The sequence below is a fragment of the Ciconia boyciana genome, chromosome 6, assembly GCF_034638445.1.
Source record: "Ciconia boyciana chromosome 6, ASM3463844v1, whole genome shotgun sequence".
NCBI lineage: Eukaryota > Metazoa > Chordata > Aves > Ciconiiformes > Ciconiidae > Ciconia > Ciconia boyciana.
This window is the reverse complement of record NC_132939.1, coordinates 83,277-105,881: the sequence shown is the minus strand read 5'-3', so window position 1 is coordinate 105,881 and position 22,605 is coordinate 83,277. Positions and strand designations below refer to the sequence as shown.

Here is a 22,605-nt window from a genome sequence, read left to right as displayed (position 1 = left end):
GAAGCGAGATTACAAAATCCCAAGGCGCTGGTATCAGAGGACTTCCCCTCGCGATCAGCAGGTGAGGCAACATCCTGAGTACTGGAGAAGCCTGAATCTTTGGTGCTGGCTCATGGACAGGACTCGCTCCCCTCGTCCAAGCACACCCGGTGCCTGTACAGCCCTGCTGCAAAGGGAGATGGAAAGGCTGCCCTCGCTTTGCCTGCTGCACCAAGAGCACCAGTCATCAGGAGGGGAGAAATGCCCGGCATCTCCTCTCCTCCCTTTCATGTGGCTTGAGAAATCCCCTCCCGGGCTAGGAGCAGAGGCCGAGGTGTTCACCCAGTCGCCTTGCTCCGGCTGTGGAGGAATGAGCCGCATTTGCTGGTCCACCCCAGGGAGGATGCCAAGGCACGGCTGGGCTCTTCCCTCCCCTTTGTGTCCCTCTGTGTCCTTCTTCCCACTCCCGAGGCCATCCCAGAGGCAGGGGGGATAAAAGGGTGAGTGACCCGTGTCTGTCCCTGTCCTGGGACACACTCAGGGCTACCGGCGGGTCCTCTGTCCGCAGGAGGAGCAGAGGGTTGGTCGCTGCAGCCACCTGCTCGGATGAGGGGTGAGCACACCCCCTGCACGCCTGGCAGAGAGCAGAGGGGGTTGGAGGCCCCATGGGCTCTTGAGCTGACAGATGACAGGAGGGACAAAGTCCCTCAGCTCCAGAGGCATGAGCTGCGCTCACGCTGTGCAAAACAGCTCCCACACATCCTCCTGTGGCAGGGCAGAGCCTCCCTGGCCTAGGAAAGTGTTTCCCAGGTGGAACGTGGCACAGACACTCCTCTGCCTGGTGGGTCCACTGCGGACAATGGGATACCGATGTCCCGCAGAGGCAGCCCTACAGCCTGGACCAGAGCCATCCTGTGGACAACCCGGCGTGTCCTGTGACCGTGAGTGGGACCGGAGGCCCAGCGGTGGCTGTGGGAAAGGGTGGCAGTCACATTTCCTGCGACCAGGGCAGAGCACGCGGTGGGCTCGGGGTGGTGGAAAAGCCTGCAGGTCTGCCGGCGGGCTGGGCTGCCTTCGCGTCAGGCTCCGCACGCCTGGAGCGTGCACTGTCCTGGCGGGCTCACGGAGCTGCTGTCGGGCAGCGACACACGACCCCAGGCCCGGCACAGGCAACAGGCCCTTTGCTTTGAGGCGGTTTTAGTATTTCACAGAGGCGACAGCACTAATCCCTGTCACGCAAAGCCCGCTCCTCCGCTGCACCCCCAGCAGCTGCGGTGCTGCCTCTCCTTCCCCGCCAATAGCCTTGTCTGCCCTTAAAATTTACTGATACATGATCTGGCAATACCAGCAAACGCTCCTACTGTAGATACACGAGAGGCCTTTTATGAGCGTAACCTTTACTAGCACCCAAAGCCCAAATAATCTACACTGGAAAAAGCACCGACACCCCTTTGTCCCATTGACCCTTCTCTTTAAACACCGATGTTTGTATTCACTGCCAGAATTTGCTGGCTAAAAATACGCGACTGTAGCTCTCGCCGCCACGCCAGCAAAACGTGCAAGACCGTGTCTTTCTGTCCACCTTCAGGTGTCCAGAAGCTGGTTACCTGAGGCACAGCCCTTGCTTTGCTGAGGCCGGGACTCGGGCGCCTGTCCTTGGCGAGTGGCGGGGCACAGCCCTGGGTGACTCAGTGGATCGGGGATGTCAAGCGGGGTTTATCTCCTGGTGGGATTCACCGGGGAGAGAAGGTCGCTCAGCCTGGAGGTAGCCTAAACGTGTGCTGGTTATCCAGGCTCCCTCTGCGGTTGACAGGAGGAGAGGCCTCCCCACAGGACACGTCATGTCTTCCCCGTGCCTCCCAAGCCCTCAAATCAGCAGATTCTGAGCTGGTTTCTTTAAGAGAAAGGAAATTCTCGTCTTGGGTCTCACTTACGGCCACGATTGTTTTCCAGCAATGTCCCCTTTTGCTTTTGCTGCTACACGGCAGCGCGGGAGCTGCCTCTGTTCCCCCGTTCTTGGGAGGTACCTCGTACTGTGCTGCAGCTGCCACAGAAGGGAAGGATGAAGGCAGGGGTCCATGGCTGGGGAAAGCGCTGGAGGTGGAGAGAGGAAGAAGAACAGACTGTAAGTAGTGATAGATCATCGTGGGGCTGGGAGGGAAGGAGATTTTTATGCACGCTTCAGTCATTTGCACATTTGAGCAAAAGATGTGACAGGAATTTGGCAGTCCAAGAGCGCGATGGGATGCAGCCAGGTCAGGTGTCAAAGGTTAGCAGCGGGCCGGTTTGCAGGCGTGGGAGAGCCTGGGTGCAGCAGGAGGCAGGCGGGAGGCAGGTACCACGCTTTCCTCTCGCTCAGTGCCACGCCGAGCATGTGGACCTGCCAGACGCTGCTCCAGGAAAGTGTCAGGGTGCAGAGTGGACTTGCTTTATTGCCTAGCGTCTTCGAATTGGGGCTGAAAAGCTCCAGCAGCCCCAGCTTCCCTCCTCCCCTTTAACGCTGGCGTCCAACGGATGAGTCGTTTCACCCCCCTGGTGCCACACTTCCCCTTGTGCAGGGGGAAGACAACAACCTGTCGGGATTCCCATCGGAAAGGGGCTGTGGAAGTGCCTTGTTATCCTGATTTAGAACAATGCAGGCCATCTCTCTGAGCTGCCTGTGCTGGACCCGAAGACAGCAGCCTCCCCTTCCTCCTGCCCTCCGCCGCCGGGGAGCACTGATCTGTCTTGTAAACAAGTCGTCTTGCTCTGTTCCGGTGGTAGCTGCATTTTCTGGGCGTCTCATCTGGATAAGGCATCAGCAGCGCTGTCGGATGAAAGGGGATGTGCAGGATGTTATTACATGTAATTACTGTAAAAGAGGGCAAATTTTCCCATGCTAGTAACACATCTCTTCTCTTCTTCCCAGGAAGCAGTGGGATGGACTCCTCTGCCACAGCAGTTATACTCAAACAAGAGCATGATCTGCTGCTGGGTGAGCCGAAGCCGGAGGATCAGGGCTCAGCCTGCCTTCAGAAGTAAGCACGCATTACTGGGTGTTCTGGCAGCTGCCGGGGCATGGCTGAATCAGGAGTTCGAGTTGCCAGTGCGCTGATAGTCCCTGTCCAGCTCCATCCTGCAGCCCTCGGGACAAGAGGCACTCGCCCGGCTTCAAAGAGACCTGAATCCAGCTCCAACTCGGAGCCGGCAGAGGCGTGTTCACAACCGTGCATTTAATCTTTGAAGAAACTAAAGACTTTAAACGCTGTTAAATTTCTGGGCTGATTGAAATAGCAACAATGCGGCCGTGTACCAGGCACGGCAGAAGGCTGCCCCGGACTTTCTGCACCGGCAGCTGCTTACCTGTTGTCTGTGTCAGGGGCAGCCATCTGCTGGGCGCTCTCCCCCCCACGCGTTGGGGCACGCTGCCTGCGTCTCCCACGCTTTTACGCACAGGTGAAGCCTTAGCATGACTTGTGCACCCTGCTCTTGGCCACCCACCATCCTCAGGGTGGGGCGGGGGCACCAGATAAATCAGGTGGTGATAGGGGAGGGTAAGGAGGGGCACCGGAGGCCGTGCTTGGAATCCACTTGTGAACTGAAATAATTTGTGAGCTGATGTGGAACAGCTCCATCTGGTGATTCCCCCATACCAGCGCCCGAGGTTTCGTGCTGGTTTCAGCCCTGCTTTGCCAAGGGCAGGGGGTTTGTGCGAGCACACCGGGCCTACGCGTGTGCCCACCGACAGCCTGTCGTCGAACGACCCTTAAGGACGCGTCATGGCGACCGGTGCTGGGATGGAGGAGCAAGGTGTCCCTGATGCTTTTTCCCTGAGGGAGAGCTGCCCCTTCGGAGGTGTCAGAAATCCCTGGGACAGGCAGGCGAGGACTCTTCTTCCCGGAATGAATTGCAAGAGCACCTCTTCTCCCTCCTTGTCCCCAGGACTCAGGGGACGCACCCACCTTCCTCCTTGTGTGGGCGAAGAGGAGGGGAGGGCAGCCGAGGATTATTTGCGATCTGGGAGCAGTTCTCGCTCGAGGCACAGGGCTGAGAGGGGCCCCGACTTGCTCATTTTGGGTGACAACGAGGATGAAGGGGTGCGGGGAGAAGGCCTCAGTTCCCCACCGTGGGATGGAGAAACCTCCCTCCTCCCTGGGAGGGGCAGAGGCCAGCTCTCTACAGCCAGCAGGTTGGATGATCTCTTTTACAAATCAGACATCAGGGAGGGGTTGGGGGTCCCACGCCTCGATAATCTCCCTAAATGTGCCCTTCACACGCACTGAATCCCATTTCTCCTGATTACACCTTTTTGCGCCACCCTTAGCAAACCCTGCCCTGGCTGGGGGATTACCTTCTTCAAACATTCGCAGGCCGCTGTCACATCTCCCCCGCCTCCTCCTCGCCTCACCGAGCAATGCATATTTACCCAAGAATCACCTGTCTCCACCCAAACCCTTCCTCAGCTCTTTTCCTCTTGTCCTTATCTTACTAATAGTTTGGCAATCGGGAGCAGGCGGGATTTTCCCCAGCGCCTGAATCCTGCCGGCCCAGGGGCAGAGATGAGGCAGAAAACCGTCACCTTCGGGAGGCCCGGATACGGACTTCTCCCAGGTGAGCGGCACGGGACACGGGGAGGGGCAGGCTCGCCATCACCTCCTCGCCTCCCTAGGGAAGGGGAGATCCTCCAGCACCAAGGTGCAGGTGCAGGAGTGCTCGCAGCAGCCTCCTGCCTGAGCTCTGCTCCGATCCCGTAGCTGCAGAGTGGCAGCAGCAGGCCCTGGGACGTGACGCTGCTCCCTCGCAGAGTGCTACTCGTCCTGGAATTACATTTCTCCGGCTGGATTAGTTGCAATTATTAAACCTCACATTTAAATTTCCTGCCCGGGGTCTCTGTACCCCCCCAGGTCTGCTTCTACTGTTTCTCCACGCCAGCAGGGACGGCAGCACCGTTTGATTCGGTGCCGTGGAAGTCCGGCAGAGCAGGATCGCTTCGGCTGGGTTGCGCTGGCGTTTCTTTCCCGGTCTGCTGCGAAAGGCACCATTAGCACAGTGCTGCGCTGAGCCCCCGCGCCTGCCCACCGCGTGCCTCCCCCGGCTTATCTTATCTGCGCTTTCACCCAGCTCACACCAGCCCTCCCGGGTCTTCCCAGTCCTTCGGCTGTCCACGCGGCCTTGGCCACGTGAGGGGCCTCCCAAAATCGGCCACGTTCCCCTCAGTGGGGCCTTCAGGTCCCCCCCAGCTAGCCTGCCTGGCAGCGTGTTTGTCCCCGGCCCCCGGCTGCGTCCCTCCACCTGCCGTCTCGGGTGAAGGAGTCCCGTGTTGGTGGGGCGTGGGGACGGGACCCACCTGGGATGAGCTCCCGGCTTCAGGGGCCGGCGGGAGGGCTCGTGGTGCTCCCGCAGGACGAGCGTTGGTGGGGCTCCAACCAGCACCGGCTCCCTGGAGCCAGAGGGGCGAGCGTGACCCCCCGGGTGGCTCTGCACCCCGTCCGTCCGTGTGTGTCCCCCCCCCGCCCCCGAGTCCCGCTTCTGGACGGGGCCACACGTCTCCCCCCGCTCCGGCAGGACAGGCCGGGGAGGGGGCTCTGCTCCGGAGGGGCCGGGCTGTCCCCAGAGAGCCCCCCACCCCCCAGCCCCCGCGGCAGACCCCGCACCCTGGGGAGCAGCTCATCCTCCCGGGGCAGGAACCCGCGGCAGATCCTGTCCCGCTTGGATCCACCCCCGCTTGGGGAACACGAACCCCCTGGGGCAGATCCCACCGGGACAGCCCCCACGGGGGACAGCCCCCCGCGGGCACAGCCCCCACGGGCCAGTCCCCCTCCGCGGCTGCCCCCTCCCGCCCCCGCGGCAGCGGCGGGCGCCATTGCTGGGCCGGACGCCGCTGAGCTCCGCCCGCCATTGGCGCGGGGCGCGCTGACGCCAGGGGGCGGAGCCCCCGCCTCGCCCCGCCCCCCGCCCCGCCTCGCCCCGCCCCCCGCCCCGCCGGAGCAACTTCCATTTTAGGTGCGGGAGCGGCGCGGGGCGCACGGCGCGGCCAGGCCCGGCCCGACCCTCCCGGACCGCTCCGCTCCGCTCCCGGCCGCGCCGCACCGGCACAGCGCAGCCCGGCGGGGACCCGGCCTGCCGCCCCTGGCCGGGCGCCTCGCCTCGCCTCGCCTCTGCTTTCGCCTCGCCGCCGCGGCGGGTCCCCGCGGAGCGGGCCGGGCGGCCGGGTCGCCGCCGCGGGGCGGGACCGCCGCCCCCCCCACCCCGCCGCCGAGGATCCTGGCCACGGTGAGTGCCGCTCTCGGCGTCCCCGCCGCCGCCTGCCCGGGGGAGGGGGAGGGGAGCCGGTGGGGGCCGGCGCCTGCCGGGCGCCGCACGCCCCCGCGGCGGGAGAGGGGCGGGCTGGCCCTCGCCCCGCGGCCCTCCCGGCGGGGCCGAGGCCCGGCGGTGCTCTCCCGCCGGGGTCGGTCGGTGCCGGGCCCCTGGAGGCTCGTCGCTGCCCCGGAGCTGGGTGCCGGGCGGGCCGGGGGGGGGGGGGCGCGTACCGCGGGACCGGCCGCGGTGGCGGTGCCCGGCCCTGGCGGGGGCGCTGGCGGGGCCCGGCCCGCCGGGAGCCCGCGGGGGAGCGACACAAAGGCGGCTGGGCCGGGCGGCCGCCCCGCTCCCCGCCCGGTGCCGGCCCGCCGCCTCCGCCGCTCTCCCTGCCCGGAACAAAGGCAGCCCGTGTGCCAGCTTCCCGCGGCCGGCACCGGCAGGGCCCCCCGCTCCCCTCGCTCCCTTTGTGCGGGCGGCCGGCGCTCGGCCCCTCCGCGGGGTCTCTGCCGGGGCACGGCCCGCGTCTCTGGCGCTGCCTCCCGGCGGCAGCCGTGGGGCGGGCCGGGGCAGCCCCGTCCCGGCCGCCGGGGCTTGCCTCTGCCCGGCTGAGGACGGGCTTGTCCCCCGGTATCTTGACTCGCCGGCACCTTTGTTCTGGCGGGGAGGGGTCCGGTGTGCCCGGGGAGGGTCAAGCGTGCGGGCGGAGGCGGCGGGTCCCCTTCCTGGCACAGCTCTGCGCTTGAGAACAGCCCAGCAGAGCCGTCTGCTGGAGTCGCAGCTGACAAGTGACACCGGAACGCTTCCAGGGGAGGCACGGCCCTGCTGCGGTCCGGCCCCGGGGGTCCGGGCTCAGCCGGCCGCTTCCCCTTACGCTCCCGGCGGCCGCGCTGTCGCTTCGCAGCAGCTCAGCCGCCTCCCCCCGCTGCCCGGCGCCTTTTGTGCGACGAGTCGGTGACCTTCCGCGGCGTTGCCTTCTCCCGCAGCGCGGGCGCTCCCCCTTCTCCTCAGGGCACTGCGGAGGAGAGACTTGGCTTGGGGTAAACGTGAAAGTTCGGCGGCCCTCTGTCGTGAGGGCTTCTGGCCTCTGCGAGGCACGGGCGGGCTCACCTGCCTCGCGGAAGGGAAGCGGGGCGCCTCTGTTATGCCCCTGGGCTTTGAGTGAGGGAGCCTGGACAACAAAGCTTCCCCTGATTGTTAGAGAGAGGGCTGGACCTCCTGGAGGTGCCTCCCTCTCCAGCAAGGGCTCGGTGCCCAGGCTCTTCCATGCAGCCGATGACGGTGGGGGTCGCGGGGCGTTATCTGGGAGGCTGGGGCTGTCCTTCCCCGGGCAGGGAACCTGTGGCGGGGCTGAAGGCTCCTGTCCCGGGGCTGTGGCACCCGGCCTCGCGCAGGCTTCTGCCCGGCCGCTGGTGAGCTGGAGGGGAGCGTCTGGGCGTGCGTGGGACTGCCCGGGCGTGTGGAGCATCGTGGTGGTATCTAACTACAGCTGCCTGCAGTTCTACCTGATGTCCCCCCTGTGCTCTGCGGATGCTTTTGGACTCGGCTGCCCCCTTCTCGGCGTGGAATTGAGAACAGGCTTGTCCTCGGCTTTGCAGGGAGCAGGGAAAGCTCAGGACCCAGGCGTGCTGGGAATCCTGTAGTCAGTGCTCACAGCTTGTGTTTGAAGCTTCCCTTTCTGTGCCTGGCTCTTCCTTCTCCGAGGAGCTCTCCTGAATGTGGCACGGTGGAGCGAGCGGTTGGCCGGCAACTCGCAGACTCCTGTCTCCGATGCCCGCAGCACATGTTCCTGTGCGTGACGGATCTGCAGAGCCTGCTGGGGCTCCTGCCGGAGGAGCAGGGCAGCGTCCCCCAGGTCTGCGGGAAGCCGTGTGCCGGGAAGAGCCTGAGCAGGGGAATCGTTAGTCTTTCCCACGGTTACCTTGCCTGCTCCATCCTGTTCCCAGCGCTTTCTTGAGGCAGGTTCTCTTACCTGTCGGTGTTTACTCGTGCACTTTAAAGAAAAAAAAAGGCAGTTTTTAAAAAGCTGTTCTCCCTCCGCTTGACTGAACTGGGATGGGACTCTGTTGCATGCAAACGACTGTCCTTCGCGATGTGCAGCATTTGCTGGAATCTTGCACGGAGCCTTCCTGGAAGGGGTAGGAGGATGAAAGCGCTCGCTTAGTAGAGCGTGCTGGGCTTGCCTGGGCTGCCGCGGAGGGGTGAGCCTCCTCCCTTCCGACTCGGAGGTCAGGCCCTGATCTGTGTGGTTGAGGAGCCCTTGAGGCCATCCCTTCCCTAAAGACGGGCTGGGAGTCAGATGAATGGTGAAGCCCACACCGCGCAGCCAGCGTCTCTGTCCCTGGATTGCCTTTCATCTCTTCCCTCCTCCAGCCTCTGGCATGGAGATAAGACCTTGGTCCATTGTATCTGCACTGGGGGTGGCTTTAGGACACCCAGAAAATAATAGTGTAGCTTGGACCATGCCTGGAAGGCTGTTGGCTTCTGAAAATAGCTCACCAGTGTCTGTGACCTTAGGGGAGAGTGCTGGTTAAATCTCTTGGTTTCTCTTCCCAGCAACCCCTCATAACTGTGTCTCATTTACTGCTGGCAAGGACAGAGCCCTTTCCCAAGACTGTGGTGGTACTGTCTCCAGGGAAGTACAGAGCTCTCCTCCTGGCTCTAAAAACCCAGGTCTCTGCAGTGTGGTTGTTTTCCTCTGTCCCGGCCTCGCTGGCAGCGAGAAGCAGAACCGCGGAGCTGGTTTGAGTCCGTAAAAGGCAACAGGTGTTGCCTGGATGCGGTGACAAAACCCAAACCTGTTGGGTGATTCAGGCGGCTCCTCCGTGTGTGACACAGGGCTGGGCTGGCGGAGGAGGTTGTCCTCTGGCACGGAGCGCAGGAATGCGTCTCGGCGTGAGGCTGTTGGAAAGGGGCTGGATTTATGGGCCCTCGACCAAAGTCCTCAAGTTCCCCAAGGTGAACTTGGGGAACTTGCCACAACCTTCTTTTTGCTTCTTGCTATCTGAAGAGGCTGTTTGGGGGGGGAAACTGTTTCTTAGAGCCAGTTCTTGTACTGGAAACTCCCAGCAGCAGGCCAATGACTCCGTCTGGCTCCTGCCTGTCTTGTGCTTGTTGCTAATCTGCCTGCCTTCCCACCCAGGAAGGCTGCTGGCGTTGCATTGCCTGCTGCTGCCGCTGGTTCAGCACAGGCGTGCCTGTCCCTGTGCGTGCCCTGTCCAGTGACTGCCGCACACGGGGGCTGACCTGTGGATTGATTTGCTCTGTTGTGTTCCCGTGTGAGCTCAGCCTGTTGAGTGGGCTTTGGGGTGGCAGTGGGTGCTGTGTGATCCTCCTGCAGTGTTGCTCCCTGTCCCCGTGTTCCCCGTAGAGGAAGTGAGAATTTTCCCCACGAGGGATACCGCTTCCTCGTTGTGGCCCGTACGGGAACCGCGCGCCGTGGAGGGGTGAGATGAGGTGGCTGCTGAGTGTGGGGGCAAACCGGTGACTAAGGAGCACAAGCTGCCAGGCGTGGTGGCAGGATGGGTGAACCCTTAACCAGGGTGCCTGTCACCTCTGCTTTCATCTGCTTTTTCCAGCCCAGAGCAGCGAGCAGCTGTAGGTCGGAGGTTGGCAGTGGGACGCCCGGCGTGCACAGGCCTTGGACCGAGGTGAGAATGAACGGTCTCGGCTGCCCTGCAGGCAGCCTCCACACCAGCTTCCTCTGCCTTTGGGGAGATGAGCTTCCGTGCAAGGGGGGCAGTGACAGAGGAGCAGTGGATGCCTGGGAGCTTGTGCCTGCGTCCCTAACCTTGTGCTGCAGGTCCACAGTGACTTTGTGCTGCAGAGCTCTTACTGACTGCAAAAGCGCTTGTGCCAGCATGGGCCTGGGGACCTGATCCGGGCTGAGTGCATCCCCCCATAAGTTTAATTTTAACAGTTCGTTGCCCAGATGTTTGTGCCGATGGGAGAGCAGAATTTCTTTTGTGAAACCACAGCCCTGGCCTCTTGGTGTGGCAAAAGGTGGGAGTGGCTCTGAGACTGGGGGGGTGCTGCTGGCATGTCGAGAGGCGTACAGGCATCCTGGCTGGCTGCAATGCTTAGCAAAAGAGTCTTGGTGGGGTGCTTGTCCAGGCCAGGAGTGACTGGCTTTCCAGCACGAGCAGGGAAGGGTCTGGGCAAGTCGGGGTAGGGGGCCTGAGCGCTGGGAACAGCTCTCCTATAGCCTGGCCAGGGCGGTGGTGCAGTCCTGGGAGTGCTTTTTAAACACCTGCAGCTCCAGGGTTGGTACAAGGGCATCCCTTTCCGGCCCGGCCCTGGGCGGGCTGGCTTCGGGGACAGCAGCGTGCTAGGTTCACGCAGGCGAGGGCAGGAGCTGTTATCATGCCTCCATCCCAGCCCCGGCTGCTCCCGTTCCTCTGGGTGTTGGCCCCAGCTATAGCGAACGCTGCTCAAAGTTCACCAGCTTCCTGCTGCCGGCCCCTCCTGGGCGCCAGGGACCGGGAAGCGGCGTGAGCCTTACCTGCCTCTGCCGCTTCCTTGAGAGCTGGCAGCGCGGAGGAGGGCTGCCCGCGCCACGCGGGGAGCGGGAAGCAGCCGGGACGTGGCGAGGGGCAGGCAGCAATAGGAGTTGCTCTCGCCTCTCGCGGCTTTTGCGACTGCAGAAGCGCCTCCTGGGTAGGAGAGCGATTACCTGGGGCGAGGGGGATGGGCTCCCTCCCAGGAGCGAGGTCGCCCAGTGTGGGAGTTGGATAGCCTCAGAGTAGATGAACATGGAGAGCCAATGCCCACCCTGGCCAGGAGGAGGGAAGGCGTCTCGCTGTCCTCAGCTGACGTGTCTTCCTCTCGTCCCTGTCTCACGTGGTGCTCAAGCTGGTCTTTTCTGAGAAGGGCTCCCAGATCTCTCGGCTGCTTCCCCACTGGTGCTCCCAGCTCCTCTCCTGGCCCAGCAGGAAGGGGAGGCGGTGGTGCTGGGCAGCTTGCGCGCGGGGGTAGTTGCAATGGGTGGGAGGGAGTGTGTCGAACTGCAAAGACTAGTTTTGCCGACCTGGAAGGGTGGGTCACAGGTCCTGTTCGCATGCTGCTGGCAGGCCCCTTGCCCAGTGGAGTAACACATCGTTGCGAACGTGTTGCTGCACGCAGCGCTGCTTGCCGTGCCTGGCTCCGGCTGCGGGCAGGCTGACTTGCTCTAGGGGGAGAGAGAGAGATGTCATCCCGCCTTGTGCTAACCAGGGTCTGATGGGAGAGGAGGGGGACAGCCTAGGGGTGCTTCTGGGAGAAATCCTCTCTGACGTGGGGAGGCCGCCTGCTCCAGGCTGGCTTTGTAGCCCTCCTTCCTCTCTGCTTCTCTTTTTTTCCCCTCTGCTTTTACCTGCAGGAGGGAGCTCCCAGGGCCCTGCAGCTCCCCTCCAGAGCACGCTGGTGTGGCAAACAGGGAAACCTGCTCTCCCTTGGTCTCTGCCCAGTGTCTGTCTCCAGCAGCTGGCTTGAGTGGAAAACCACTTCCCTTCTGTGTTCTCTTTCCTTCGGCAGCGAGAGGAGCCGCCCTGGGCAGGGCAGGTGGATGGGCCTGGGGAGCGAAGCTGTGGCAGCGGTCTTGTGCTGTGAGGGGGGGCTTGTGGCTTGGCTTCCCAGGGATGTCCCCGTCCTGCCTCCGGGAGCCTTGGGAACACCTCAGAGTGTCAGGTGGCCCTCTGTGTGTGTGCCTGTTGGCCGGTGGAGTTGTGCAGACAAGGTGAATGAGGGGAGGCTGGAGAGCGGCAGCGCACGCTCGCTTGCGGTCTGAGTGAGCGGATGTCGTGCTGGAGTTATGGTGTTGGTGCCTCCTCAGCTCTGCAGATGGCAAGCCCATCTCTAGGGCACGGCGGGCACAGCCGTGGACTCGTGGGGTTGGAAAACGGCATCTTCCAGCCTCTGCTTGTAGGCTACTCCCTGCCCTGGACAGGAATGTGGTACCACCATGGATGAGGAGCCCTCCTATGCGTTCCCCAGAGGCAGGACGCTTCCGCCAAGCTGGCCGGGCATCTGGTCTCCTGGGTGGACCATGCCGACCTCCTGGCCGGCGCAGCTGGCCAAGGCTGGGGTGGTGGTGCCCATGCGTAGCATTCCTGGCCTGGTTCCAGGGTGTCTGCATGCGGGCCGGGGGCGGCGGGGAGCGGCCCTTGGCAGGACGTCGTGTTTAGAAGCTTACGGGAAAGGGAAGTCACGATGTCATCTCCCGTCTGACCAGGAAACACGGGTTTCCTTCCCTTTGGCCTGCGCAGGAGCCTGGAAAGCCGCTTCTCAGCAAGCGGGCTGGGGGAGCAGTCGCCAGATGTGGCACCAGCAAACGGTTTGGGCAGGGGTAGGATGGAGTCCTGCCACCCCTCTGAGCATGGCCTGGCCTGCTGTCTTGTTTGTCCCTTGCCGCTGTGTATGAGCGCTGGGTCGTGCCAGCCTGTGCGTGCACCTTGCCTGGCCACGGGCACTAAGGGGACTCGAAGCACTGTGAGGGACTTGCTGTTACCCTGCCACAGCCCGTCGGCAGGGCAGCAGCCCTCTTCCCCACCCCCAGCTGTGATTCAGTCCCTGGCTCTTGCCTGATGCTTCTCTGGTGGCTTTCCTTCACCCATTCATTACTCCTCTTGGCAGGGCCCTCGAAGTTGTCTCCGAGTGCAGATGCACGCATGCAATTAGAGAGCAGGGCACCTGATGAGGTCATGCTGAAAGGAGCTGGGGTTTTCAGCCCGGCCCCTGGGTGATTCGTGCTGTGACTCAGCCCGCTGGCCGCCATACCTGCTTGGGGAGTCTGGGCTGGCCAGGACGAGGGGAGGGCAGGGGGGTCCCGCTTCTCCTGGGCGGCTCCCTCAGGCTGCCCCTGCAAGGGTGGCTTGGCTTAATCTCGGCAATTCCCTCCTTGCCGCTCCCGCACCAAACATTACTTCACCGCCTGCCTGTTTGCTCAACCTGGGGAGGGGAGAGGTGTGTGGCTTGTCTGGCAGAGGGAAGGGCACCCTGACTGCCTCTGGGGTGCCCTGGGCAGGGCGGGCCGGGAGACCCTGCGTGGAGTTGCTGGGATGGGTGGGGGGCCCTGGGCTCCTGCCCTTCTCCGTGTTCCTGGTCGTGGTTCCTTGGTGACTCGAATGCTCCTTGCAGGGAAGGCGCATAATGCACGCGGGCCTCCCGGGCCGGGCGCTCTCCGGACGAGCGCAGCGGTGTGGTTCCCATACTGCTGGTGGCGTGATTCCCACCGTGCTTCCAGCCCCCTGTGCCTTTGTGCACTGGTCGGAGCACGGTAACTGAAGCTGAGTCGGGGCCGGGCCCGGGGCCCAGCCTGGCTGCAGGTGTTGGGACAGGAAGGGATCTCGGGTGGCTTCCCTGGGAAGAGGGATGCGGGGCTGTGGCGAGGGCTCTGTGCCGGGGAAGGGGGCCCAAATCCATGTGCCCGGGGGCCGGGCTGGCAGCGAGTCGTCCTGCTGCTCTGCATCCCAGGCTCTGCTGGCAGGGGCCGTTCGGGGCAGCAGCTAGCTGCGGGGGCTTGTGTCCGTGGCTGATGGAGGGAGGCTTCCCTTAATCCTGCTGGGAATGCTGGCCACCGGGCTGCGGCCTCTCTGCTTGGGGGCAGCCAGCAGCAGATGTGAGCTAAATCTGCCCCTGGGACAGGGTGCCGGAGCAGCTTCGCCCCATCGGCCGTGCCCTCATCCCGCCACTCGGGCTCGGGGGGAGGCAGCTCCCGAGGCACCGCGGCCTTGGATTTAATTGAGGGGGACTTTGCCCCCTGGGCTCTGCTAGCACGGCCCTTATCTCTGCCGAGCCCGGCTGGTGTTTGTTTTCGCTGCGGGAGAGAGGCAGCTGAATGGGAAAGTTCAGCCCGGCGGGTGGGGAGACGGGGTGAAGGGCAGGGGCCTGGCGTGGCTGGAGCCCGGGGGGCAGCGCTGACCTTCAGCGGGCGCTGAGCTCTGCGGGCGTGGGGTCATCTCGCGTGCCCCGTCGAGGCGGCCGCCGTTCCTCGGGCACAGCGAGGAGCCGGGGAGCTGCCCTGCGATCCTCCCCCCCCCGGCTCGCCCGCCGCTCCTCGGTCTGGGGTGGCAGAGCCGGGGGGCGGCTGCTCCCCCCCCCCCCGCCCCGCGGGGCCCAGCAGCCGCCTGGGTGAAGCAGGAGCCCGCTGGCTGCCGGAGCACGGCCTGCCCCGGAATGCTCTGGCCCCGTTCCCAGAATCCGGCGCTGGGTGTTTGTTTGCTGCTTCGCCCCCGAGGTCTGGTGCTACTGTGACAGGAAGCGGGAACGCCGGGGGGAGGGAGGCCGGCCGGCCGGGGATGTGCCTGTGAAATCCCTTTGTCCCCACCGAGCGCTCAGCTGCACATTCCCACAGAGAAGAGAGAGCCGCCTTTGTGCTGCTGAAGGGCTCCCAACATGTGAATCTCCTGGGCCCGGGGGCTGGGTCTGCGAACGGCGGGGCTGGTGCCCGCTTGGTGCGGAGGGGTGGCGGGGACCCCTGCCTTGCTGCTGTCCCTCGGGGGGGGGGGCCGTGCAGCAGGACCCGGTGGGAGCGGGGCTGTCGCGGTGTCCGAGGGCGGCGGGATGCAGCGGGGATGTTGCTGGCAGGACGGCTTTGGCCCCGTGGCCGTCCCGCTCGGGGACTGCGGGTGGTGGACGGTGTCCGCCTGGAGCCCGGCGGCTTGGCCGCCTTCCTGCTGGGAGGGACGCTCGTCCTCTCCTCCCTGGAAGCGCTGGGGGAAGCTCCGTCGCCCTTCTACTCGCCGTGCTGCCGGCCGCTCCCTCCCGCCGCCGGAGCGGCCGCGCTCCCCTGGCCGGCGCGCGGGGTCGGCAGCTCCCCCGCCCGCCTGGGGGTCTCCCGCCGGCCCGGCCGGGAGGGCAGGAGCTCCTCCGTGCCGCGTCCCGGCCGCGCTCAGGAGCGGGGCGAGCGGGAGGACAGCTGCCCTGCCGCCGGCTTGCTGGCATACCAGCAGAACAAGCCTCGCTCTCTGCGGCCGACCCCCCACCGCTGCCTTCTCCTGCTGGCCCCGCTCGGCTGCCTCTCCCTCCTCGTCCTGCTGGGGCGGCGAGCGGCACCGATCTGCTGACCGCGGCCGGGCCAGGGACAGACCCCTTCCCCAGGGGGGGATCGCCCGCCGTGTTTCGCGCCCCCCCCCCCCCCCGGCTGCGTCCGGACCCATCCTTCGGACCCGATGGTACTGTGCGTTCCTGGTACTGTGCGCCCTTGCTGCGGGGGGGAATGACACACGGCCTGCTTCCTCCCCTCCGGCCGGCAGCGCGGCCCCTCCCTCCCCCTTATCTCTCCCTCCTTATCGGCCTCCGCTGGCTGCTGGCCCGCTCCCTTATAAGGCGCGGTGCCGCGGCCCTGCTTGCCGCTCCGCAGGTAACTCCCCTCTCCGGAGGGAGGCCTTCCCGGCGGAGCTGCGCGGCCTTGGTCCCTGGCGCTGGGGGCGGCAGGCGGGGTGGACCGGGTGGCGATCCCGCTGCCGGTCCGACCAGCTGGGCGCGACGGGCGGAGGCGAGCGGCTCCCTTCCCGCTGCCCCCCGAGGCGGCCGCTCCTGGCGGTTCCCCCGCCCGGCTCTTGCCGGGGCCGGGCGCCTCGGGCACGGCTGCCCCCGAGAAAGGCGGGGCGGGGCGGGGCCGGGGCGGGTGGGGGCCCAAGGCGGTGTCCGACCCGCCTGCGGGAGCCGCCCTCGCCCGCCCGCCGGCCCGTCCGAAGTCCGTTGTGCCTGCGCTCTGTAACCTGCCTCGGGAAGAGCCCGTCCCGGCGGGGCCGCGGGGCCGAGCAGGCAGCGGAAGCCCTCGGTGGGAGACGGGAGAGCCTCTCCCCGGGAGCGGGGTCTGGCAGGGCTCGGGCGGAGCGGGCTGGGGAGCCCGAGCGAGGTGCCCTGCGCAGCCTGGAAGCGGGGGTGCGTCTGCCCGGGCGGGTCCCTCCCTGGTGCGCCGGTCTGCGGGGGGGGCTGGCAGCGCGGGGTGCGGGCATGTCCCTGCCTCTCCGGGCTGGCGGGAGAGAAGCAGCCGTGGCCAAAACCCTCCATCGCCCACGCAGGGACGTGGGAGCCACTGCCCGCCATCAGCTGTGCTGCTTGAGGCCTGTGGCCTGAGGGCTGTTGCGCTCTCCCGACCCGAATGCAGACGCAGACGAGGTGGGGATGAGCTTAGGCCCGTGGGCTCTCTGCCTGATCCCCTGCCCGCTTGCTGCGCCCTGACTAGTGTTGGTGCTTGCTGCCTCGGGCAGGCTGAGGTCTAAGGACTGATGTGAGAGCCTGGGCCCTGCGCTCAGGGGGGTGGAAAGATGCCAAAGATGTTGGCTCATTTATTTTTTAGCTAATTGAGACTGACCAGAAGCCTGTGGTGAATTAGCAGGGCTGTGAACCTGTGCAGAGCAAGCAAGCGTAATGCGCTGCAAGCGCTCGGACAATTGCAGGCTTGAATTATTGATGGGGTTTCTGTTTTTCCTAAGTGTATCATGATAGGCAACTGGAACCAGGAGAATTTGTTGCTTCCTCTCTCTCAAGGACAGGGGGTCTGGTGCTGGGAGCTGCTGATGTTCGCTTTCGAAGGGCGGGCAGCCAGCTGGCTCTCATCAGAGTCCCTCAAATTGGTAGGGCAAGGTGAATTATTTGAGCAATGTTGCCATTTTTCTTGTCCGGTTGGTGCTGGGGACCGTGGTGGGGCAGGAGCAAGTTCCTCAGGCAGTGCGTCCCTTCTTGTCAGCCTGGCGGGTGGGTCTGGCCTGGGACCCCGGAGCTCCTGGTGTCCCCGCAGGGGCTCAGCCAGCCTGGGAGAGGGGCTGGGTCCCTCCTGGCTCTGATCACGGCTGGTGGTGATGAGCTGGAGGAGAAGGGCTGCTTTGCTCATGTCTCGCAGCAGGGGGGGGGCTGCAAGGGGAGTCTGGCCGTGGTGACAAACCTTGTCGCTTGCTTAACAGGTGCCCGGGGCACACAAGCAAGCAGTAAAGCTGCAGGGAGGGCTGGGACTCGGCAGTCAGAGCCGATGTGACTCTGTCCCCCCCTCCCCGGCGGCAGAGAGCTGTTGGGAGTGAGCACCTGGTGTGTCTCTTAGCAGGGAGCTGGGGCAAGGCTAATGTGGCAGAGGTGGTTTCTGGCTTTGTAGGCGCTTGGGTTGAATTTTGCCCCAAATCCTCCATGCTGAGGGAGTGGCCTTAGCTCCAGGGATCACAGGACCATTGGGTGATAGCTCTCTGGGGACTCCTGGTGTGGAGCAGGGCTGGAGCAGGTCCTTGGAAAGACCCAGGCAGAGGGCTGTGTGCTGGAGATCCCCTGTGCTGCAGCAGGCGTTGCCTGTCAAGCTTCCTGCCTGTGTCATATCTACCGGATCTTGTCCGTTCTCCCTGGCCTGTGGTGTACAATTCCCCATCTGCCGGCTCGGTCTGGGCCCCGGGGTTAATCTTTCCGTGGCTGACAGGGAAGCACTCCTGGTGGGGAGCCTTCAAGAAGGGCTTGAACTCCATCCTCCGGCAGAGGAGGGTGCAGGTGAACTCTAGGTGCGTATGGCCCTGTGGTTTGGCCCTGGAAGTTACTTTTCCAGGCAAAGGATTTGTTCTGGGGGAAAGCGCAATCCTCCCAAGAAGAAGGGGCAAGGGGTTTTGGAAAAATGTGCCGTGTCGGAGCCACCCGCAGCGGAAGAGCTCTGGAGGGCTTGGTCAGGCCTTAGGGTGTCTTTCTGGCTACTACCAAGGCTTTAGTCCAACCAAGAAGATTACGGTGGGTACCTGCAGAGGGAAGCTCTGCGCGTGCCTCCCCGTCGGCTCGTGGCTGCCTCCCTGCCAGCAAGGGGGCTCTTCTCCGAAGGCACCGTGCGTTGGATGTCTCTGGCGTGGACCTGCTCTGGCTTCGGGACCTCAGCGCAGCACAGGGTTGTGGTGGTGCCAGGAAGTTGGGAGATGAGATAAGGGCAGAGGGATTTGGATGTAAAGCTTTCTGGGTAGCCGCGTTGGTCCCTGGGGGTCCTCTCTCGCTGATAGGCACAGGGGAAGTGCTCGGGTGCCTCTTCTGCCCTGGGGCAGAAGCTGCTCCAGGGTGTGTTTTGTCTTTAGGCTTTTTGTTTTGCCCTGAACTGAGCCAGCTGAAATATTTTTGGCTTGCTGGGGTTTTTAAGTAACGGGTGTGTCAGCAAGTGCCTCTCTCATGATGAAAAAACTTTCATGCAGCCGTCCTCAAAGATGGTCAGGGTCTGGCTTTGGAAGAACGCTCTGTAGCTGTATCTTTGGAGGCTGGGGAGGAGGAGGCGGGAACGGGCGCAAAGCAATCCCTGGAATTTCACCCTTGCGGGATCCGGCGTACTTAGCTTTGAGCTGCCACCAGCAGCTCGCTGGCTGGAGCGATCAGGCTGTGTAGCTGAGGCTCCCCTCTTCCCTCCCCTCCCTGTCTTGCTTTGAAGATGACCAGAACCCCAAGCTGGCATCGGGATGCGGTGAGGGGCTGTGCTGTGCCCAGGAAGCCCCTGTCCCTGAAATGCTGGTGTGCGAGCCACTGTGGGAGGGATTTGGGGCAGATTCTCCACGGCTGGGAGGGCGTAAGGCTGAGTGGCTGTTTGGGGTTTGTGTGTTAGCCAGCTGTAAGGGAACGGCTGTGCTCCAGCCCAGGATGGCGCTGGCGTGTGTCTGCGGGGAGAGCTGGGGACAGCGCTTCCTAACCTCTCTGGACCTGGCACTGCTTCTTGGTAATTATGTCTTTAATCCCGGATCGATGAAGACTAGATGGCTGGAATGAGAGCGGAGGGAGGTGGTGTGTCCTCATGGCAGAGGCCCCAGGAGGAGAGCTGGGAGAGCCCCCTCGGGCACCGGGTACCCTGTCCTGCTGGCACCTCTTGCCCACGATGGAGCCCTGCCTGCTGTTTGGGGCAGGAGTGACAGCCATGCATGCAGGGCAGGCTCCAGACGCTCGAAGAGTCGCTACCCCACTGCTTAACATGGCCTGATCCTGTGGAGAGACCCTCAGGTGGCTGCTCTTGAGCATCAACGGGTCTGTGTCGATGGTTCTGCGGAGCTGTGGGCTCCACCCAGCCTGGGACCACAGCCCAGCCCCTCCTCCGGCTGTGCCAGGCCCCCCCGAAAGCCCCTTGGCCGCCTCCTCTCCCTGAGCCTTTCTGCTCTGACCTGGTGGCCCAAAGGGGAAGGGGGGCCTGTGCGTGTCCCCACACCTCCTCCTGCCTGGGCTGGAGGGGCGTTGGTGAGCGCAAGGGGACAAGGAGAGCTGGTGGGCGAGGGACCTGTCCTGTTCCTTCCCCCTTCTGTTGTGTTTACTCCCTGTGGAAGGGACGGGAAGGAAACGGCCTCGCAGCTGCTCTGGCCTCTTATCTGCGGCCCTTAATGGCACTGCAAATTGCATTGTTAGCTTCCACGTTCTCTGGGCCGTGTTCCCAGGGGACATGAGGAGGTGGGGACCCTGGGGCTGGGGAGCCGTTGCTGGCTGCACGGGGCCTGCCTGGCAGCCACGCAGGGCTGGAGGAATCTGCTGGGGTTGCTGTCTCTCCTCTACGTGCCTTCCCGCAGAGGCAAACCCTGCTGGTCCGCGCCCGCTGCTCAGTACTGAGGCTGCTTGCAAGCAAGTGAGCCCGTTCGCAAGAGCAAGGACTCAGCTAAATCTCTCCTTGAAAGCCAGCATGCTGGCTCCATCCTCGTGCACCCCAAAAATCTGCCTCTTCTGTGTAGAGATGGTCGAGGGCAGGGTGGGGAGCTGTTACATAGCAGCGCAGCTACTTGGGCAAGGTCATGTCACGGAGGATCCCTTTTCTGTAGAAGGGTGTTCCTCTCTTTAAAAGGGCTTGGTGAAATACCACTCTGGAAACGAATCACAACAAGCCAATGGGGCTTCTGGCTGGGGTTTTGGATGCTCCAGTTGTGGAGGGTGGCTGGATGGTAGGACCATCCCCTGACCTGCTGGAGAAGTCTGACACGTGGCAAGGAGATGCTCCTCTTTCTTGGGGGAGAGGAACGGGGTCAGTGGTCCAGGCTGGCTGCAGCAGCCTCCCTGCAGTAGGGCTCCATGGGGCTGGGCCCTGCGGCCCTGCTCCGTGTCTGTGCGGACTGACAGTGACCTTCAGTGGGTTCCAGAAGGCAGAGGATCTGTGTCCCTTCTTGAAGGGGGTGGATGCCCACCAAAAGATGAGGAGTGTTTGACTCAAGGGTGAGAGTTGGGATGTGTCAGCACTGTTCTGGGAGGCACCAAGCCTCTCCTTCAGAGGATCTCTCTTGCAAATCCGTGGGGCAGGTGAGACCTCGGAGCAGCAAGGGTCAGAGCCGTCCCTACATTTCCATACAAGGCTCGGGGAGTCAATCTGTTGAAAAACGCCTTAGGGCGTACCTGTTGCAAGGTGGGAGGAGTGGAAAGCTGTGTGCGTGAGCCAGGAGTCGTGTCTGGGAGCCTCCGAAAGCCTGCTTGGGCTCCTGAGCCGAGAGTGGTGGGCTGCGTTCCTCCCGGGGTGCAGACTGGCCGGCGAGCATCCCAGCCCATGCTGGGCTGGGGCAGGGCGCTGGGAGCTGAAGCGGTCTGGAGTGGGCGTGCGTGTGCCATGGCTCCATCTCTTGCTGGGCGCCACATGAGCACGAGTAGAACAACTGGATTTTTTTATCGATGAAGGCAGATTACAGGGTGGCAGCGACCAGATGTTCAAACGCGCTGCAGGCGGCCTCCAAAGCACTTGGAAAAAATCCACCCTGCTTCGCTGGGCTCGGTCGTGGGGGTGCCACGGTGTCTGATAAGCGCCAGGGCTGCCTGTGTCCGAGGGAAGCTTGGGGGGGGCAGAGCCACAGGGAGGAGTGGACTCGTTGGGAGTGGGGCGGCGTTTCAGGAAGGGTTTGATCTGCATGTACTTGAGAGAGTGCGGGAAATAAAAAAAATTTAAAAAAATTAAAAAAAAAAAAAAAACCCCAACAAAACAAAACCAAAAAGCCCTGCTCTCAGCTCCTCTGAACCAGCATCTGCTGCAGGCTGGGACTGGAGGGCCAGGGCTGCCGGGGAGCGTGGGGCTGTGGGAGCCGGATGGGACGGGGCTCTGCGGAGGGGCCCGTGCTCTCGGTCCCAGGTCGCTGTTACAGCCGCACCAGGGCGGTGGCACTGGGGGAGTGGGCAGAGCTGATGCTGGAGACCGTGGGAAAGCAGTTTCTGTGCCGGCTGCCTGGCTCGAACGAGTCCCCACACGCCTGCCATGACTGCACGGGTTTGGGAAAACCTCTGGCGGGCTTGCTGGGACTCGGCTGGGCTGGGCGGGGGGCAGAGGGCTGAGCCCTTGCCGCTTCTCTCTGCCTGTGCCGTTCCCCCCTCAGCGAGGAACAGTCGGAGATGCTGGGGGGCTGCTGTGGGAACAGCGCTGTTTGCCACCCCGCGGGCCCTCCCCAGACCCTGCTCCGTCCCTCAGAGAAGAGGGGGTGGGAGAGGGGAGCCAGTTTCCCCGGTCTGGTGCCTGCCCTACCTTCTGTTTTGAGTTCACTCCTGTGATTTGTGACCTCTTCGCCTGCTGTCCCTGCAGCTCTCTTCCCTCCTGCTTCCTCACTGTGGTGGCTGGGCTATTTCTCCCATGACTCTCTGCGTCTAGACCTGGCTGTCCCGTGCCTTTGCCAATCAAACCCGAACTTCCTCCTCTTAACAGGTCTGTATGGAAGAATATTGCCTTTCTCTATCAAAATATGTTGATTGTGGTGTGCTCGTTCACTGTTCTCCTTTGGGAAGGGATGTTGGAGGGGTCCGAGCCAATGCCTGTCCCTAGATCTGTGGGCTGTGGACTTCCTGGGGTGGCTGCAGCCTTGAGCGCTCTGGTGAGAACCTGGAGGGTGGTGAGTTTTGGCAGCAGAGGGGCTCATGGGGTCCCCTTTAGGGAGATCCTGTCCCACTTCATCCCCTTCCCTTGGGTAGGAAGGAGCTGTGGGGCTGGGGCTGTCTCCCCACCTCTTACCGCACTGGGGAGGAGGGAGCAGATGAGCGACACAGCCCTCTCCCTCAGCCCTTTCCTGGAGGAAATAGCGGGGTGTGGGTCGCTTCTCATTCTGCGGGAGTGCGTCCCCTGTTCTGCCCCAGGGACGTGCCCTCCCCTCCTGCCACTGACTGCAGGCAGCTTCTCCTTACAGGGGAAGTTTTCCTGCAGCCTGAGGAGGGCCCCTGTGGGAAGAGGGAACCTCCTCAGCACACAGCAGCTCTTCTGAACCTGGCTCAGCCCCAGCTGTTGGGTGTGATGGGGGAGCACCTTCTGCCCCTGGAGTGCTGCTTCTCCAAGCTTAAATGCTGGGGCAAGGAGCATCTGCGTCACGCCTGGGGCGGCGCTGCTCCGAGACCCTCTTGCCAGCTCTCTGGTGGTGGGTGGGAATGGGTGTTAACGCCATAAGATAATTTTTTTTCTTGTTCTGAGAATCTGTCTTAACGAAATCAGTCTCTTCT

At 63.6% G+C, this 22,605-nt stretch overlaps 1 protein-coding gene across 6 annotated transcripts in view; it reads left to right on the top strand.

Moving 5' to 3' along the window:
• Window positions 1-5,960: 5,960 nt before the first annotated feature.
• CTNND1 (catenin delta 1) overlaps window positions 5,961-22,605 on the top strand; it is a 32,686-nt gene continuing 16,041 nt past the window's right edge. For 4 of the 6 annotated variants that reach the window (XM_072865792.1, XM_072865794.1, XM_072865793.1 and 1 more), the window contains exon 1: window positions 21,704-21,823. The gene's annotated coding sequence lies outside the window, so the exon portion shown is untranslated. Of the gene's footprint in view, window positions 6,232-14,663; window positions 14,685-21,703; window positions 21,824-22,605 lie in introns of those variants that run through there. The other 2 variants (XM_072865795.1, XM_072865796.1) reach the window with 2 other exon arrangements.